This window comes from Bombina bombina, chromosome 7 (genome assembly GCF_027579735.1).
Source record: "Bombina bombina isolate aBomBom1 chromosome 7, aBomBom1.pri, whole genome shotgun sequence".
NCBI classification, from domain to species: domain Eukaryota; kingdom Metazoa; phylum Chordata; class Amphibia; order Anura; family Bombinatoridae; genus Bombina; species Bombina bombina.
In genome coordinates, this window is record NC_069505.1 from 3,241,099 (window position 1) to 3,262,017 (window position 20,919).

Sequence of the window (20,919 nt, forward strand, 5' to 3'; positions counted from 1 at the left end):
GACAGAGGTGAGACTGATAGAGACTGCAGTGACAGCTATAGACAGAGGTGAGACTGATAGAGACTGCAGTGACAGCTATAGACAGAGGTGAGACTGATAGAGACTGCAGTGACAGCTATAGACAGAGGTGAGACTGATAGAGACTGCAGTGACAGCTATAGACAGAGGTGAGATGATAGAGACTGCAGTGACAGCTATAGACAGAGGTGAGACTGATAGAGACTGCAGTGACAGCTATAGACAGAGGTGAGACTGATAGAGACTGCAGTGACAGCTATAGACAGAGGTGAGACTGATAGAGACTGCAGTGACAGCTATAGACAGAGGTGAGACTGATAGAGACTGCAGTGACAGCTATAGACAGAGGTGAGAGTGATAGAGACTGCAGTGACAGCTATAGACAGAGGTGAGACTGATAGAGACTGCAGTGACAGCTATAGACAAGGTGAGAGCTGATAGAGACTGCAGTGACAGCTATAGACAGAGGTGAGAGTGATAGAGACTGCAGTGACAGCTATAGACAGAGGTGAGACTGATAGAGACTGCAGTGACAGCTATAGACAGAGGTGAGAGTGATAGAGACTGCAGTGACAGCTATAGACAGAGGTGAGAGTGATAGAGACTGCAGTGACAGCTATAGACACAGGTGAGAGTGATAGAGACTGCAGTGACAGCTATAGACAGAGGTGAGACTGATAGAGACTGCAGTGACAGCTATAGACAGAGGTGAGAGCTGATAGAGACTGCAGTGACAGCTATAGACAGCAGGTGAGACTGATAGAGACTGCAGTGACAGCTATAGACAGAGGTGAGACTGATAGAGACTGCAGTGACAGCTATAGACAGAGGTGAGACTGATAGAGACTGCAGTGACAGCTATAGACAGAGGTGAGACTGATAGAGACTGCAGTGACAGCTATAGACACAGGTGAGACTGATAGAGACTGCAGTGACAGCTATAGACAGAGGTGAGACTGATAGAGACTGCAGTGACAGCTATAGACAGAGGTGAGACTGATAGAGACTGCAGTGACAGCTATAGACACAGGTGAGACTGATAGAGACTGCAGTGACAGCTATAGACAGAGGTGAGAGCTGATAGAGACTGCAGTGACAGCTTTTGACAGATGTGAGACTGATAGAGACTGCAGTGACAGCTATAGACAGCAGGTGAGACTGATAGAGACTGCAGTGACAGCTATAGACAGAGGTGAGACTGATAGAGACTGCAGTGACAGCTATAGACACAGGTGAGACTGATAGAGACTGCAGTGACAGCTATAGACAGAGGTGAGACTGATAGAGACTGCAGTGACAGCTATAGACAGAGGTGAGAGTGATAGAGACTGCAGTGACAGCTATAGACAGAGGTGAGACTGATAGAGACTGCAGGGACAGCTATAGACAGAGGTGAGAGCTGATAGAGACTGCAGTGACAGCTATAGACAGAGGTGAGAGTGATAGAGACTGCAGTGACAGCTATAGACACGAGGTGAGAGCTGATAGAGGACTGCAGTGACAGCTATAGACAGAGGTGAGAGCTGATAGAGACTGCAGTGACAGCTATAGACAGAGGTGAGAGCTGATAGAGACTGCAGTGACAGCTATAGACAGAGGTGAGACTGATAGAGACTGCAGTGACAGCTATAGACACAGGTGAGAGTGATAGAGACTGCAGTGACAGCTATAGACAGAGGTGAGAGTGATAGAGACTACAGTGACAGCTATAGACAGAGGTGAGACTGATAGAGACTGCAGTGACAGCTATAGACACAGGTGAGACTGATAGAGACTGCAGTGACAGCTATAGACAGAGGTGAGACTGATAGAGACTGCAGTGACAGCTATAGACAGAGGTGAGACTGATAGAGACTGCAGTGACAGCTATAGACAGAGGTGAGACTGATAGAGACTGCAGTGACAGCTATAGACAGAGGTGAGAGTGATAGAGACTGCAGTGACAGCTATAGACAGATGTGAGAGTGATAGAGACTGCAGTGACAGCTATAGACAGATGTGAGAGTGATAGAGACTGCAGTGACAGCTATAGACAGAGGTGAGACTGATAGAGACTGCAGTGACAGCTATAGACAGAGGTGAGACTGATAGAGACTGCAGTGGACAGCTATAGACAGAGGTGAGACTGATAGGAGACTGCAGTGACAGCTATAGGACAGAGGGTAGACTGGATAGAGACTTGCAGTGTCAGCTATAGACAGAGGTGAGACTGACAGAGACTGCAGTGACAGCTATAGACACAGGTGAGACTGATAGAGACTGCAGTGACAGGCTATAGACAGAGGTGAGAGTGATAGAGACTGCAGTGACAGCTATAGACAGAGTGAGACTGATAGAGACTGCAGTGACAGCTATAGACAGAGGTGAGACTGATAGAGGACTGCAGTGACAGCTATAGACAAGAGGTGAGACTGATAGAGACTGCAGTGACAGCTATAGACAAGAGGTGAGACTGAGAGAGACTGCTGTGGACAGCTATAGACAGAGGTGAGAGTGATAGAGACTGCAGTGACCAGCTATAACACAGGTGAGACTGATAGAGACTGCAGGTGACAGCTATAGACAGAGGTGAGAGTGATAGAGACTGCAGTGTCAGCTATAGACACAGGTGACTGATAGAGACTGCAGTGACAGCTATAGACACAGGAGATACTGATAGAGACTGCAGTGACAGCTATAGACAGAGGTGAGAGTGATAGAGACTGCAGTGACAGCTATAGACAGAGGTGAGAGTGATAGAGACTGCAGTGACAGCTATAGGACAGAGGTGAGCACTGATAGAGACTGCAGTGACAGCTATAGACCGAGGTGAGACTAGACAGAGACTGCCAGTGACAGCTATAGACAGAGGTGAGATGAACAGAGACTGCCAGTGACAGCTATAGGACCAGAGGTGAGACTGATAGAGACCTGCAGTGACAGCTATAGACACCGCGTGAGAGTGATAGAGACTGCAGTGACAGCTATAGGACAGAGGTGAGAGTGATAGAGACTGCAGTGACAGCTATAGACAGAGGTGAGACTGATAGAGACTGCTCAGTGACAGCTATTAGACAGAGGTGAGACTGATAGAGACTGCAGTGACAGCTATAGACAAGAGGTGAGACTGATAGAGGACTGCAGTGACAGCTATAGACAGAGGTGAGACTGATAGAGACTGCAGTGACAGCTATAGACAGAGGTGAGAGCTGATAGAGACTGCAGTGACAGCTATAGACACAGGTGAGACTGATAGAGACTGCAGTGACAGCTATAGACAGGTGAGACTGATAGAGACTGCAGTGACAGCTATAGACAGAGGTGAGACTGATAGAGACTGCAGTGACAGCTATAGACACAGGTGAGACTGATAGAGACTGCAGTGACAGCTATAGACAGAGGTGAGACTGATAGAGACTGCAGTGACAGCTATAGACACAGGTGAGACTGATAGAGACTGCAGTGACAGCTATAGACACAGGTGAGACTGATAGAGACTGCAGTGACAGCTATAGACACAGGTGAGACTGATAGAGACTGCAGTGACAGCTATAGACACAGGTGAGAGTGATAGAGACTGCAGTGACAGCTATAGACAGAGGTGAGACTGATAGAGACTGCAGTGGACAGCTATAGACAAGGTGAGAGTGATAGAGACTGCAGTGACAGCTATAGACAGATGTGAGAGCTGATAGAGACTGCAGTGACAGCTATAGACACAGGTGAGACTGATAGAGACTGCAGTGACAGCTATAGACAGAGGTGAGACTGATAGAGACTGCAGTGACAGCTATAGACAGAGGTGAGACTGATAGAGACTGCAGTGACAGCTATAGACACAGGTGAGACTGATAGAGACTGCAGTGACAGCTATAGACAGAGGTGAGACTGATAGAGACTGCAGTGACAGCTATAGACAGATGTGAGACTGATAGAGACTGCAGTGACAGCTATAGACACAGGTGAGAGTGATAGAGACTGCAGTGACAGCTATAGACAGAGGTGAGACTGATAGAGACTGCAGTGACAGCTATAGACAGAGGTGAGACTGATAGAGACTGCAGTGACAGCTATAGACAGAGGTGAGAGTGATAGAGACTGCAGTGACAGCTATAGACAGAGGTGAGACTGATAGAGACTGCAGTGACAGCTATAGACAGCAGGTGAGACGTGATAGAGACTGCAGTGACAGCTATAGACAGCAGGTGAGACTTGATAGAGACTGCAGTGACAGCTATAGACACAGGTGAGAGCTGATGAGACTGCAGTGACAGCTATAGACAGAGTGAGACTGATAGAGACTGCAGTGACAGCTATAGACAGAGGTGAGACTGATAGAGGACTGCAGTGACAGCTATAGACAGAGGTGAGAGTGATAGAGACTGCAGTGACAGCTATAGACAGAGGTGAGACTGATAGAGACTGCAGTGACAGCTATAGACACAGGTGAGAGCTGATAGAGACTGCAGTGACAGCTATAGACAGAGGTGAGACTGATAGAGACTTGCAGTGACAGCTATAGACAGATGTGAGACTGATAGAGACTAGCAGTGACAGCTATAGACAGAGGAGAGACTGATAGAGACTGCAGTGACAGCTATAGACACAGGTGAGACTGATAGAGACTGCAGTGACAGCTATAGACAGAGGTGAGACTGATAGAGACTGCAGTGACAGCTATAGACACAGGTGAGACTGATAGAGACTGCAGTGACAGCTATAGACAGAGGTGAGACTGATAGAGACTGCAGTGACAGCTATAGACAGAGGTGAGACTGATAGAGACTGCAGTGACAGCTATAGACAGAGGTGAGACTGATAGAGACTGCAGTGACAGCTATAGACAGAGGTGAGACTGATAGAGACTGCAGTGACAGCTTAGACAGAGGTGAGGACAGCTTGACAGAGGTGAGAGTGATAGAGACTGCAGTGACAGCTATAGACAGAGGTGAGACTGATAGAGACTGCAGTGACAGCTATAGACAGAGGTGAGAGTGATAGAGACTGCAGTGACAGCTATAGACAGAGGTGAGACTGATAGAGACTGCAGTGACAGCTATAGACAGAGGTGAGACTGATAGAGACTGCAGTGACAGCTATAGACAGAGGTGAGACTGATAGAGACTGCAGTGACAGCTATAGACAGAGGTGAGAGTGATAGAGACTGCAGTGACAGCTATAGACAGAGGTGAGACTGATAGAGACTGCAGTGACAGCTATAGACAGAGGTGAGACTGATAGAGACTGCAGTGACAGCTATAGACAGATGGTGAGACTGATAGAGACCGCCTGTGACAGCTATAGACAGCAGTGAGAGTGATAGAGACTGCAGTGACATGCTGATAGACAGAGGTGAGAGTGATAGAGACTGCAGTGACAGCTATAGACAGAGGTGAGACTGATAGAGACTGCAGTGACAGCTATAGACAGATGTGAGACTGACAGAGACTGCAGTGACAGCTATAGACAGAGGTGAGACTGACAGAGACTGCAGTGTCAGCTATAGACAGAGGTGAGAGTGATAGAGACTGTGCAGTGACAGCTATAGTACACAGGTGAGAGTGATAGAGACTAGCAGGACAGCTATAGACACAGGTGAGACTGACAGAGACTGCAGTGACAGCTTTAGACAGATGTGAGACGAGACGAGACTACAGTGTACAGCTATAGACAGAGAGTGAGACTGATAGAGACTAGCAGTGACAGCTATAGACAGAGGTGAGACTGATAGAGACTGCAGTGACAGCTATAGACACAGGTGAGACTGATAGAGACTGCAGTGACAGCTATAGACAGAGGTGAGAGTGATAGAGACTGCAGTGACAGCTATAGACAGAGGTGAGACTGATAGAGACTGCAGTGACAGCTATAGACAGAGGTGAGACTGATAGAGACTGCAGTGACAGCTATAGACAGAGGTGAGACTGATAGAGACTGCAGTGACAGCTATAGACAGAGGTGAGACTGATAGAGACTGCAGTGACAGCTATAGACAGAGGTGAGACTGATAGAGACTGCAGTGACAGCTATAGACAGAGGTGAGACTGATAGAGACTGCAGTGACAGCTATAGACAGAGGTGAGACTGATAGAGACTGCAGTGACAGCTATAGACAGAGGTGAGAGTGATAGAGACTGCAGTGACAGCTATAGACAGAGGTGAGACTGATAGAGACTGCAGTGACAGCTATAGACACAGGTGAGAGTGATAGAGACTGCAGTGACAGCTATAGACACAGGTGAGAGTGATAGAGACTGCAGTGACAGCTATAGACAGAGGTGAGACTGATAGAGACTGCAGTGACAGCTATAGACACAGGTGAGAGTGATAGAGACTGCAGTGACAGCTATAGACAGAGGTGAGACTGATAGAGACTGCAGTGACAGCTATAGACACAGGTGAGACTGATAGAGACTGCAGTGACAGCTATAGACAGATGTGAGACTGATAGAGACTGCAGTGACAGCTATAGACAGATGTGAGACTGATAGAGACTGCAGTGACAGCTATAGACAGAGGTGAGACTGATAGAGACTGCAGTGACAGCTATAGACAGAGGTGAGACTGATAGAGACTGCAGTGACAGCTATAGACAGAGGTGAGACTGATAGAGACTGCAGTGACAGCTATAGACAGAGGTGAGACTGATAGAGACTGCAGTGACAGCTATAGACAGAGGTGAGACTGACAGAGACTGCAGTGACAGCTATAGACAGAGGTGAGACTGATAGAGACTGCAGTGACAGCTATAGACACAGGTGAGAGTGATAGAGACTGCAGTGACAGCTATAGACACAGGTGAGACTGACAGAGACTGCAGTGACAGCTATAGACAGAGGTGAGAGTGATAGAGACTACAGTGACAGCTATAGACAGAGGTGAGAGTGATAGAGACTACAGTGACAGCTATAGACAGAGGTGAGAGTGATAGAGACTACAGTGACAGCTATAGACAGAGGTGAGACTGATAGAGACTGCAGTGACAGCTATAGACACAGGTGAGAGTGATAGAGACTGCAGTGACAGCTATAGACAGAGGTGAGACTGATAGAGACTGCAGTGACAGCTATAGACACAGGTGAGAGTGATAGAGACTGCAGTGTCAGCTATAGACACAGGTGAGAGTGATAGAGACTGCAGTGACAGCTATAGACACAGGTGAGAGTGATAGAGACTGCAGTGACAGCTATAGACACAGGTGAGACTGATAGAGACTGCAGTGACAGCTATAGACAGAGGTGAGACTGATAGAGACTGCAGTGACAGCTATAGACAGAGGTGAGAGTGATAGAGACTGCAGTGACAGCTATAGACACAGGTGAGACTGATAGAGACTGCAGTGACAGCTATAGACAGAGGTGAGAGTGATAGAGACTGCAGTGACAGCTATAGACAGATGTGAGAGTGACAGAGACTGCAGTGACAGCTATAGACACAGGTGAGACTGATAGAGACTGCAGTGACAGCTATAGACACAGGTGAGAGTGATAGAGACTGCAGTGACAGCTATAGACACAGGTGAGAGTGATAGAGACTGCAGTGACAGCTATAGACAGAGGTGAGACTGATAGAGACTGCAGTGACAGCTATAGACACAGGTGAGACTGATAGAGACTGCAGTGACAGCTATAGACAGAGGTGAGACTGATAGAGACTGCAGTGACAGCTATAGACAGAGGTGAGACTGATAGAGAGACTGCAGTGACAGCTATAGACACAGGTGAGACTGATAGAGACTGCAGTGACAGCTATAGACAGAGGTGAGAGTGATAGAGACTGCAGTGACAGCTATAGACACAGGTGAGACTGATAGAGACTGCAGTGACAGCTATAGACAGAGGTGAGACTGATAGAGACTGCAGTGACAGCTATAGACAGAGGTGAGACTGATAGAGACTGCAGTGACAGCTATAGACAGAGGTGAGACTGATAGAGACTGCAGTGACAGCTATAGACAGATGTGAGACTGATAGAGACTGCAGTGACAGCTATAGACAGAGGTGAGACTGATAGAGACTGCAGTGACAGCTATAGACAGAGGTGAGACTGATAGAGACTGCAGTGACAGCTATAGACAGAGGTGAGACTGATAGAGACTGCAGTGACAGCTATAGACAGATGTGAGACTGATAGAGACTGCAGTGACAGCTATAGACAGAGGTGAGAGTGATAGAGACTGCAGTGACAGCTATAGACAGATGTGAGACTGATAGAGACTGCAGTGACAGCTATAGACACAGGTGAGAGTGATAGAGACTGCAGTGACAGCTATAGACACAGGTGAGAGTGATAGAGACTGCAGTGACAGCTATAGACAGAGGTGAGACTGATAGAGACTGCAGTGACAGCTATAGACACAGGTGAGAGTGATAGAGACTGCAGTGACAGCTATAGACAGAGGTGAGACTGATAGAGACTGCAGTGTCAGCTATAGACACAGGTGAGACTGATAGAGACTGCAGTGACAGCTATAGACAGATGTGAGACTGATAGAGACTGCAGTGACAGCTATAGACAGATGTGAGACTGATAGAGACTGCAGTGACAGCTATAGACAGAGGTGAGACTGATAGAGACTGCAGTGACAGCTATAGACAGAGGTGAGACTGATAGAGACTGCAGTGACAGCTATAGACAGAGGTGAGACTGACAGAGACTGCAGTGACAGCTATAGACAGAGGTGAGACTGACAGAGACTGCAGTGACAGCTATAGACAGAGGTGAGACTGACAGAGACTGCAGTGACAGCTATAGACAGAGGTGAGACTGATAGAGACTGCAGTGACAGCTATAGACACAGGTGAGAGTGATAGAGACTGCAGTGACAGCTATAGACACAGGTGAGACTGACAGAGACTGCAGTGACAGCTATAGACAGAGGTGAGAGTGATAGAGACTACAGTGACAGCTATAGACAGAGGTGAGAGTGATAGAGACTACAGTGACAGCTATAGACAGAGGTGAGAGTGATAGAGACTACAGTGACAGCTATAGACAGAGGTGAGACTGATAGAGACTGCAGTGACAGCTATAGACACAGGTGAGAGTGATAGAGACTGCAGTGACAGCTATAGACAGAGGTGAGACTGATAGAGACTGCAGTGACAGCTATAGACACAGGTGAGAGTGATAGAGACTGCAGTGTCAGCTATAGACACAGGTGAGAGTGATAGAGACTGCAGTGACAGCTATAGACACAGGTGAGAGTGATAGAGACTGCAGTGACAGCTATAGACAGAGTGTTACAGAAGCATTAGTTATTTTGTTGTGAAGAGCTTATTTCCCAGCAGCAATGCCTGAACCAGCAAGCCAGCGCCTAAGAAGGGCTCCAAGAAAACCGTAACAAGTTTCATTTCATAAAGAGTTAACTCTTTTTTTTCAGCTTTTAGAAACTATTGTCTAAATACAAGTTTGCTGGCCTCAGCTCTAAGTTTAGTGATAACAAATCCCATTGTCTAATCACCTCTAGAGCCAGACTGCTAATTGATAAGATGAACTTGTAAACTTGTTATCTTAAGTACTGTAATCCTATTGTGGCCTGTCAAAGGACAGTGCTCTCTATCTAAATGTGTGATGGGGGATTTTGTGCTTCCCCCCCTCTCCCCCTGGGAGTGCCCTGTGTGCATGTAACCTTAATAAAAAGCAGGCTGGGCATCCCAGTCCTGAGTTCTTGTTTGACCCTCAATCGCAGCGTTGACTCGTTTTTGTGGGCAGAAGGGTATCCTAGCGGTACTGCAGCTAAGGGAGATTATTCTATATTTGCGAGACTCATATAGAATACTATGGAAAGCAGCTTCTCCCCTCTTTAGCAATAGGGATCCAGGCTACTAAGCGGTCCATCTCTCAGCGAGACTAAGGGTAACCGTAACATTTGGCGGCAGCGGCGGGATTTTCCTGGATTTCCTAGGAGAGGTACAGAACGGATGGAGAGCGCTTACGAAAAATTGAAGCGTACAACCCTAAAGGATTTACTTGAAAGCAGAGGGGGGTACGCCAGCAACCGGCCGAGGAGAGAGCTGATCGCAGAATTGACCGAACTGGATCAGAGCTTCACAATGGCGGAAACACCGACCACGATTAGTGACGAAAAAACCAGGATTGTTCGGGAAAGGCTCTCATTATACGGGCCGAACCCCTCCATGGAATTGGTACAGCAGTTGATGGCGGAGGCGGACGAGGATATACGAGAGACTCGAGCCCACGAACTCAACCTAGCGAATGCACACCGCAATGCTGAAGCCCCGCAGGTAATCATCCCTGTCGAAAATGCTGGGAGGCCCAAGATACCCTATGCGGCATTTCGACCCTTCCTAGAGAGCGAGACAGGGATTGATGAATATTTGGCGGACTTCGAAAGGCAATGTGCCCTGCACCAGATTCCCAACAGAGAGTGGCCCACGATATTGTCTGGGAAACTATCCGGGCGAGCCCTGGAAGCCTTTCGTACTCTGGGTGCTGAGGAAGTGACACAGTATGAGCTAGTTAAGGAGACACTGTTGCGACGGTACGCTGTAACTCCGGACACGTATCGCCGACAGTTTCGGGGCACGGAAAAGAAGCCTAACGATACCCATATGGAATGGGCGCACCGAATGCGGAGAGCGGCAAATCACTGGCTGAGCGGAAGTAAAGCGGTGACTGGGGAGGAAATTTTACAATTGTTTCTCTTAGAACATTTTTATAATGGCATGGAACAGCAAGGGAAGGAATGGCTGCGAGACAGGCGGCCTTCTACCTTAGAAGAAGCAGCCAAATTGGCCGATGAACATTATGACTCCCGTCTTCACGAACCCATGAACTACCGAGCTCCAGCACGGGTCGAACCCAGAGAGGTTTACCGTGCACCCCCTCGTACTGAATTCCAAGCCCCGGTGCCCACAAGGCCCGTCCGACACTCAGGACCACCCAATAACAGCTCTGAGCGTCCCAGACCGACTTGCCACCGATGCAAGCAACCAGGGCATTTCATGGCTAGCTGCCCCCTTAATACGCACCAGACACCCAGGAATTACAATTACCCCTCTGGGTCCTATCGTCCGGCCCGGGCCCTCTGTGTTAACCAAGAGGCCCCTATGGAGGGATATGTGGGGCCGCTTCACGAGGCAGACCCTGTATATGCTGCCTCAGATAACCGCCAGCACCATCGGCAGAGGGTATGGCTCGAGGGGCGATCTACCGAGGGATTGCGAGACACAGGGGCTACTATCACGCTGGTACAGAGTCATTTGGTGCCAGAGCACAAGCGATCCGGACAGACTGTGGCCGTTAGAGTGGCGGGGGGGGATGTGTACAAAATTCCAACAGCTAAAGTGCATCTTGATTGGGGAGCGGGAAAGGGGGCTGTGAACGTGGGCCTAATGCATAATTTACCTGCCGAAGTACTACTGGGCAACGATTTGGGCCCCATGACTTCTGCCTATGCTCCAGTATGCAACAACGAGGCGGACCCAGTGACTACACGGGCCCAAGCCCGGACGGAGCGAGAGCTCTCACCAGTGCGGGAGACACAGGTAAGACCTACCCCGACCTTGCCTGACAGGTTAGGCCCCATACCCTGGGACACCCCAGATGCTTTCGAGGCAGAGTCTAAGACTGACCCGACCTTACAAAAGTACCGGGAACGAGCAGAGACCGGAGGGGGCGGGGCAGATAACGAAACATTCTTATGGGAAAAAGGGAAACTATACCGCTGGACAGAGAAAAGGGGACAGCGTAGGCGACAGCTGGTAGTGCCCCACAAATACCGTCAAGAAATCCTCAAAATAGGCCACGACATCCCCTTAGCAGGCCACCTAGCCGTTACCCGTACCCTACACCGCATTACTCACACGTTCTTTTGGCCAGGGGTGCACGCTGACGTTAGAACTTACTGTAACACCTGCGATGTGTGTCAACGAGTAGGAAGGCGAGGCGATCACCCTAAAGCCCAGCTAGTAAATATGCCCATTGTAGAGGAACCCTTCAGCCGGGTTGCTATTGACCTAGTGGGACCACTGGCTACCCCTAGTCCCTCCGGTAAGCGATACATTCTTACCGTAGTGGACTACGCTACCAGGTACCCAGAGGCTGTCGCCCTATCCAACATACAAGCGGATACGGTAGCGAATGCACTAGTACAGGTGTTCTCCCGGGTAGGATTTCCAAAAGAAATCCTATCCGACCGAGGCACCCAATTTACGGCTGAATTGACCCAACAACTCTGGCAGGTTTGCAAAATTAAGTCCCTCCTGAGCTCCCCATACCACCCCCAGACGAACGGGCTGTGTGAGAGGTTCAATGGGACCCTCAAGCAAATGCTCAAGACGTTCACTCAGGAATACCGAGACTGGGAACGCTTCCTGCCGCACCTCCTATTTGCTTATCGGGAGGTGCCCCAGGAAACGACAGGGTTCTCTCCCTTCGAGTTGCTCTACGGAAGAAAGGTACGGGGACCCCTAAACCTGATCCGGGAGCACTGGGAGGGAGAGATGGAGGCTGACGGTGTCCCCATTGTGCCATACGTGCTGGAACTCAGGGACCGAATGGAGCAATTAGCCAAATCCGTGCGGGCTAATCTCCAGTTGGCCCAGAGAAGACAGAAAGTATGGTACGATCGGGGGGCCCGAAAGAGAATCTTCACCATAGGACAAAAGGTGTTAGTACTTAAGCCGGTGAAGACAGACAAATTGCAGGCGTCCTGGCAGGGTCCCTACCAGATCGTAGAGAAAAGGGGAGACACCACTTATGTGATAGCTAGCTGCCATGACAACAATCTTAGAAAGACATTCCATGTAAACATGCTCAAGGAATATTTTGAGCGACCAGAGAACGTGACGGCCGTATGTTGTTCCCCTCAGGAAGACCCCGACAGTTTACCCATTCCAGACCTATTAGAAAAGAGCCTCCCCACAGGTATAGTGGCGCAGGTTCAGATAGGGGACCGACTTAGCCCCACTGAAAGGGAGCAGCTCAACCAACTCCTCCAGTCTAAACACCTCACCTTCTCCCCGAAGCCAGGGTACACTACTTTAACCACCCACCAGGTAGATACTCCGGGACAAGCTCCCTTGCGCCAGGCTCCGTACCGAATCCCCGAAGCAGTTAGGACAGGAATGAAGAAGGAGATCGATGAGATGCTCCAGCTCAGGGTAATTGAGCCCTCCGATAGTCCCTGGGCCTCCCCAGTTGTCTTGGTGCCCAAGAAAGATGGGACCACCCGGTTCTGCGTAGACTATCGGAGGCTCAATGAAAATACCGTGACGGACGCTTACCCTATGCCCAGGGTAGACGAGCTACTCGATCGTATAGCCAGGGGAAATTACCTGACCACTATTGACCTCTGCAAAGGTTACTGGCAGATTCCCCTGGCCCCGGAGGCTATCCCCAAGTCGGCATTCGTCACCCCATTCGGCTTATATCAGTTTAGGGTAATGCCGTTTGGGATGAAGAATGCCCCAGCTACATTCCAGCGCTTGGTGGATAGGCTCCTGGATGGCTTCCAGAGTTTTGCTTGCGCCTACCTGGACGACATAGCGATCCACAGTGAGTCCTGGGAGGACCACTTAGCTCATGTGGGAATGGTTCTGGATCAGATCCGGGCTGCTGGCCTGACTCTGAAGCCAGAAAAATGCCACTTTGGGATGGCCGAGGTACAGTACCTGGGTCACCGGGTGGGGTGTGGAAAGCAGCGACCAGAGCCGGCCAAAATAGAAGCTGTCGCCAATTGGCCCACCCCCATCACTAAGACTCAGGTCCTAGCCTTCCTGGGCACGGCAGGGTACTATAGACGGTTCGTACCAGACTACAGCACACTTGCCAAACCCCTGACTGACTTGACCAAGAAGAAATTACCTCGACAGGTCCTGTGGTCTCCCCACTGTGAAACGGCTTTCCAGGCTCTCAAAAATGCTCTAATTAACGCTCCTGTCTTGGCGGCCCCAGCCCTTAACAAACGTTTTATCGTCCATACAGATGCTTCCATGTTCGGGCTGGGAGCCGTCCTCAGCCAAGTAGGCGAAGATGGAGGGGAGCATCCAGTTGCCTACATCAGCCGGAAGCTCCTGCCCCGCGAAGTCAGCTATGCAGCGGTCGAAAAGGAGTGTTTGGCTTTGGTGTGGGCATTAAAGAAATTGACTCCCTATTTATATGGTCAGGAGTTCACTCTGGTCACCGACCATAACCCGTTGGTGTGGCTGAACCGGGTCTCTGGAGATAACGGCAGGCTATTTCGTTGGAGCTTATCGTTGCAACCCTTCAATTTCACCATTACTTACAGACCTGGGAAACAGAATGGCAACGCCGACGGGTTGTCCAGACAAACCGACCTCAGCCCTGCATAACCAGCGGTCTGGACAGCCTTAGTCTGCCCCGAAAAGGGGTCAGACCGTGTCTGCCAGAGTGTTCCACAGAAAGGGAGCACTGTTACAGAAGCATTAGTTATTTTGTTGTGAAGAGCTTATTTCCCAGCAGCAATGCCTGAACCAGCAAGCCAGCGCCTAAGAAGGGCTCCAAGAAAACCGTAACAAGTATCATTTCATAAAGAGTTAACTCTTTTTTTTCAGCTTTTAGAAACTATTGTCTAATCACCTCTGGAGCCAGACTGCTAATTGATAAGATGAACTTGTAAACCTGTTATCTTAAGTACTGTAATCCTATTGTGGCCTGTCAAAGGACAGTGCTCTCTATCTAAATGTGTGATGGGGGATTTTGTGCTTCCCCCCCTCTCCCCCTGGGAGTGCCCTGTGTGCATGTAACCTTAATAAAAAGCAGGCTGGGCATCCCAGTCCTGAGTTCTTGTTTGACCCTCAATCGCAGCGTTGACTCGTTTTTGTGGGCAGAAGGGTATCCTAGCGGTACTGCAGCTAAGGGAGATTATTCTATATTTGCGAGACTCATATAGAATACTATGGAAAGCAGCTTCTCCCCTCTTTAGCAATAGGGATCCAGGCTACTAAGCGGTCCATCTCTCAGCGAGACTAAGGGTAACCGTAACACAGAGGTTAATATACGATATCTCACATATCAAGCGTGAACCCCTAGCAATATGGAAATCCAATAATTACAGCTGCAACCCTTTGGAAACCCACTAGTAAAATGGTTTATGTAAATACTCGTTGATAAGCGCAGAGGGCAGTCTATTTGTTAAAAATGCAACCCCCCAAGCTACAAAAAATAAAAAGTAAAAATACAGAAACAAAATAAACAAAGCTACCCCCCAAAATAAAAAAAACACTAATAAACCTGAACTACCCAATGCCCCTAAAGGGGCATTTGTATGGGCATTGCCCTTAAAGGGCATTCAGCTCTTTTTGAAATTGCCCAATTAACCCTATTTAAAAAAACAAAACCGCCCAAAAATTGAAAAAAAACTCTAAAACTAAAGCACCAAATAGGTACTCACGGTTCCTGAAGTTCCTATTGGCTGAATTTTTCAAAACAGCCAATAGGATTAGAGCTACTGAAATACTATTGGCTGTTCAAATCAGCCAATAAGATTTCAGTAGCTCTCATCCTATTGGCTGATTTTGGAAATTTCAGCCAATAGGAATGCAAGTTACCCCAATAAATATTGGGTACCTTGAATTCAATCTTCAGTGTGCGGCGGACGATTGCATGAAGAGGAACCTCCAAGCCTTCACCGAGGACCACTGCCGCCGACGAGCACCACCGCCTATGACCGTCGTCGAGGATTGCCTCATCTGGGAAGACCGATCAGGACCCCCGCTCCGCGCCGCCTTTGCTCCACCCACATCTGGGAAGACCGCCACATCTGGAAGCCTGCTCCGGACCTTCGCTCTGCGATGCCTTCGCTGTGGTTGAAGATGATGGACCCGCCTGGAAGAAGACCTTCTCTGCCGGACTTCTGAAACCGTGAGTACCTATTTGGGGCTTCAGTGTTAGGTTTTTTTTTTATTTTTTTGGGGGGGTTGTTTTTTTAGATTAGTGTTCATTGGGCAATTTGCAAAAGAGCTGAATGCCCTTTTAAGGGCAATGCCCTTTATTAGTGTGTTTTTTTTAATTTTGGGGGGTTTGGTGGGTGGGGGGTTTTACTGTTATAGGAGACTTTGTTTATTTTTAATGTAAAAGCTGATTTCTTTATGGCAATGCCCTACAAAAAGCCATTTTAAGGACTATTTGTAGTTTATTCTTAGATTAGGGGGTGTTTTTATTTTGGGGGGGCTTTTTTATTTTCATAGGGATTAGGTTTATTTTTTTTATTTTGGATAGTATTGTTTATTATTTTTTGTAATGTTAACCTTTTTTATTTTCTGTAATTTTAGATTAATGTAATGTAATTTTTTTTTTTTTTATTTTAATTGTAATGTAGTATTTTTTTAATGTAACTAGGGGGTTAATTTATGGGGTGTTAGGTTAGGGGGGTTAGTCTTTGGGGGATATTTATCAAAGCCTCACCTATGCTGCATTCGCCGGCGCCAATACGCTCGTCTAACATCGCGGCCACGTATCTCAATACTCTCTCCTTATTTATAAAAAAAGCCGGCAAAAAGCCACGCACCAAGAACAGAACGATGAGCATCGGACTGTTGTTAACTAGCAGTCATCAATCTCGCGTCTATTCGGCTTTTTACCAACTTTATTTATACCCTGTCACTAAACGCCGCCACTATACTAAAATGTTTAACCCCTGTAACGCCGCTGCCTGACCCCGCCGCAACATAAACTTATTAACCCCTATCCCACCGCTCCCCGACCCTGCCGCAACATAAATAAACTTATTAACCCCTAAACCTCTGGCCTCCCACATCACCACCACTAACTAAACCTATTAACTTCTAAACCATCAGCCCCCGACATAGCCATAAACTAAATTAAGCTATTAACCCCTAAACCTAACTACCCGCTAACTTTAAATTAAAATTACAAGATCCCTTTCTTCAAATAAATTTAAACTTACCTGTAGAATTAAAATAAACCAATATTTAAAGATAAATTAACCTACCCTAACTATTATACTACAATTAAATTAAACTACCAATTAAATAAACTAAATTACATATTAAAGAAACCTAACCCTACTCAAATTATTTAAATATACTATTAAACATTATTACAAATTACTAAATTACAAAAAATAAATCAACGCTAAGTTACAAAATTAAAAAACACTAAATTACGGAAAAAAAAACACATTATCAAAAATAAAAAAGAATTACACCTAATCTAATAGCCCTATCAAAATAAAAAAGCCCACCCAAAATAAAAAAACCTAGCCTACAATAAACTACCAATGGCCCTTAAAAGGGCCTTGTGTGGGACATTGCCCCAAAGATATCAGCTCTTTTACCTTTAAAAAAAAATACAAACACCCCCCAACAGTAAAACCCACCACCCACACAACCAAACCCCCCAAATAAAATCCAATCTAAAAAACCTAAGGGCATTTAGCTCTTTTTCCACCCAAAGTCCCTAATCTAAAATTAAAACCCACCCAATAAACCCTTAAAAAAAACTAACACTAACCCCCGAAGATCCACTTACAGTTTTTGAAGACCCGACATCCATTCTCAACGAAGCGGCAGAAGTCCTCAGCGAAGCCGGCAGAAGTCTTCATCCAAGCGGTCCGAAGTCTTCATCCAACAGTGCAGAAGTCTTCATCCAGACGGCATCTTCTATCTTCATCCATCCGGCGCGGAGCGGCTCCATCTTCAAGACATCTGGCGCAGAGCATCCTCTTCTTCCGACGTCTTCTTTACAATCGGCTAGATTTAGAGTTTTGTCGGTAAAGACCCGCGTAGCTAACGCAGCTTTTTTTCCTACCGCTGCTTCCAAACAACGCTGGTATTTAGAGTTGTCTGAAGGGCTGCATTAGGCTCCAAAAAGGGAGCGTTCAGCCGAATTTACCGCCACTTCAACCCTCAATACCAGCGTTGCTTACAGTAGCGGTAAGCCAGAAAAACGTGCTCGTGCACGATTCCCCCATAGGAAACAATGGGGCAGTTTGGGATGAAAAAAAACCTAACACCTGCAAAAAAGCAGCGTTAAGCTCCCAACACAGCCCCATTGTTTCCTATGGGAAAACACTTCCTAAGTCTGCACCTAACACCCTAACATGTACCCCGAGTCTAAACACCCCTAACCTTACACTTATTAACCCCTAATCTGCCGACCCCGCTATCGCTGCCACCTACATTATCCCTATGAACCCATAATCTGCCGCTCCGGACACCGCCGCAACCTACATTATCCCTATGTACCCCTAATCTGCTGCCCCCAACATCGCCGACACCTACATAATATTTATTAAACCTAATCTGCCCCCACCAACGTCGCCGCCACCTAACTTTAAGTATTAACCCCTAATCTGCTGACCGGACCTCGCCGCTACTATAATAAATGTATTAACCCCTAAAGCTAAGTCTAACCCTAACACCCCCCTAAATTAAATATAATTTTAATCTAACGAAATAAATTAAATATTATTAACTAAAGTCTTCCTATTTAAATCTAACTACTTACCTGTAAAATAAACCCTAATATAGCTACAATAAATAATAATTATATTGTAGCTATTTTAGGATTTATATTTATTTTACAGGCAACTTTGTATTTATTTTAACTAGGTACAATAGCTATTAAATAGTTATTAGCTATTTAATAGCTACCTAGTTAAAATAATTACAAAATTACCTGTAAAATAAATCCTAACCTAAGTTACAATTAAACCTAACACTACACTATCAATAAATTAATGAAATAAACTATCTACAATTACCTACAATTAAAAAAACTAAACTAAATTACAAAAAAAAACAAACACTAAATTACAGAAAATAAAAAAATATTACAAGAATTTTAAACTAATTACACCTAATCTGCGCCCCCTAATAAAAAAAAATAAAAAAAAAAAAGTCCCTACCCTATTCTACATTACAAAGTAATCAGCTCTTTTACCAGCCCTTAAAGGGACAGTCTAGGCCAAAATAAACTTTCATGATTCAGATAGAGCATGTAATTTTAAACAATTTTCCGATTTACTTTTATCACCAATTTTGCTTTGTTCTCTTGGTATTCTTAGTTGAAAGCTTAAGCTAAGAGGTTCATATGCTAATTTCTTAGACCTTGAAGCCGACCTCTTTCAGATTGCATTTTAACAGTTTTTCACAACTAGAGGATGTTATTTCACATATTTCATATAGATAACACTGTGCTTGTGCACATGAAGTAATCTGGGAGCAGGCACTGATTGGCTAGACTGTCAAAAGAACTGAAAAAAGGGGCAGTTTGCAGAGGCTTAGATACAAGATAATCACAGAGGTTAAAAGTATATTATTATAACTGTGTTGGTTATGCAAAACTGGGGAATGGGCAATAAAGGGATTATCTATCTTTTAAAACAATAAAAATTCTGGTGTAGACTGTCCCTTTAAAAGTGCTTTTTGCGGGGCATGCCCCAAAGTAATCAGCTCTTTTGCCTGTAAAAAAAAATACAACCCCCCTAACATTAAAACCCACCACCCACATAGCCCTACTCTAACCCACCCAAACCCCCCTTAAATAAACCTAACACTACCCCCTGAAGATCTCCCTACCTTGAGTCGTCTTCACCCAACCGGGCCGAAGTCTTCATCCGATGGGGCAGAAAAGGACATCCAGACCGGCAGAAGTCTTCATCCTATCCGGGCAGAAGAGGGCATCCGGACCGGCAGACATCTTCATCCAAGCGGCATCTTCTATCTTCATCCATGCGGAGCGGAGCCATCTTCTTCCCAGCCGTCGCGGATCCATCCTCTTCAACCGACACCTACTCGCCGAATGAAGGTTCCTTTAAATGACGTCATCCAAGATGGCGTCCCTCGTATTCCGATTGGCTGATAGGATTCTATCAGCCAATCGGAATTAAGGTAGGAAAAATCTGATTGGCTGATTCAATCAGCCAATCAGATTCAAGTTCAATCCGATTGGCTGATCCAATCAGCCAATCAGATTGAGCTCGCATTCTATTGGCTGATCGGAACAGCCAATAAATAATAAATTCATTATTAGTTTAATATAGTTTAATGTAATTTTAGTATAATAGTTAGGGTAGGTTAATTATTAGTTTAATATAGTTTAATGTAATTTTAGTATAATAGTTAGGGTAGGTTAATTATTAGTTTATTATAGTTTAATGTAATTGTAGTAAAATAGTTTAATATTGTTTAATTTAATTCTAAAGGTAAGTTTAAAATTATTATAAGATAGGGATGAGTTAATATTTAATGTAAAGTTAGCGGGTTGTTAGGTTTAGGAGTTAATAGCTGAATTTAGTTTATGGTGATGTGGGGGGCTGGCGGTTTAGGGGTTAATAGGTTTAGTAAGTGGCAGTGATGTGGGAGGCAAGGGGTTTAGGGGTTGATACATGTAGTTAGTTGCGGTGGGCTCCAGGAGCAGCAGTTTAGGGGTTAATAACTTTATTTAGTTGCGGTGGGGTCCGGGAGCGGCGGAATAGGGGTTAATAAAGTTATGTAGGTTGCGGTGGGGTCCGGGAGCGGCAGGATAGGGGTTAATAACATTATGTAGGTTGCGGTGGGGTCCGGGAGTGGAGGGATAGGGGTTAATATATTTATTTAGTTGCGGTGGGCCCCGGGAACGGCGGGATAGGGGTTAATATATTTATTTAGTGGCAGCGGGGTCCAGGAGTGGCGGGATAGGGTTAATAAAATTATGTAGGTTGCGGTGGGGTCCGGGAGTGGAGGGATAGGGGTTAATAACATTATGTAGGTTGCGGTGGGCTCCGGGAACGGCGGGATAGGGGTTAATACATTTATTTAGTGGTGGCGGGCCCCGGGAACGGCGGGATAGGGGTTAATAACATAATGTAGGTGGCGGCGATGTTGGGCGGCAGATTAGGGTGTTTAGACTCGGGGCTTATGTTATTGTGTTAGGTGTGAACGAAACTGGTTTTCTACCATAGAAATTAATGGGATATCTGCCAGGATCGAA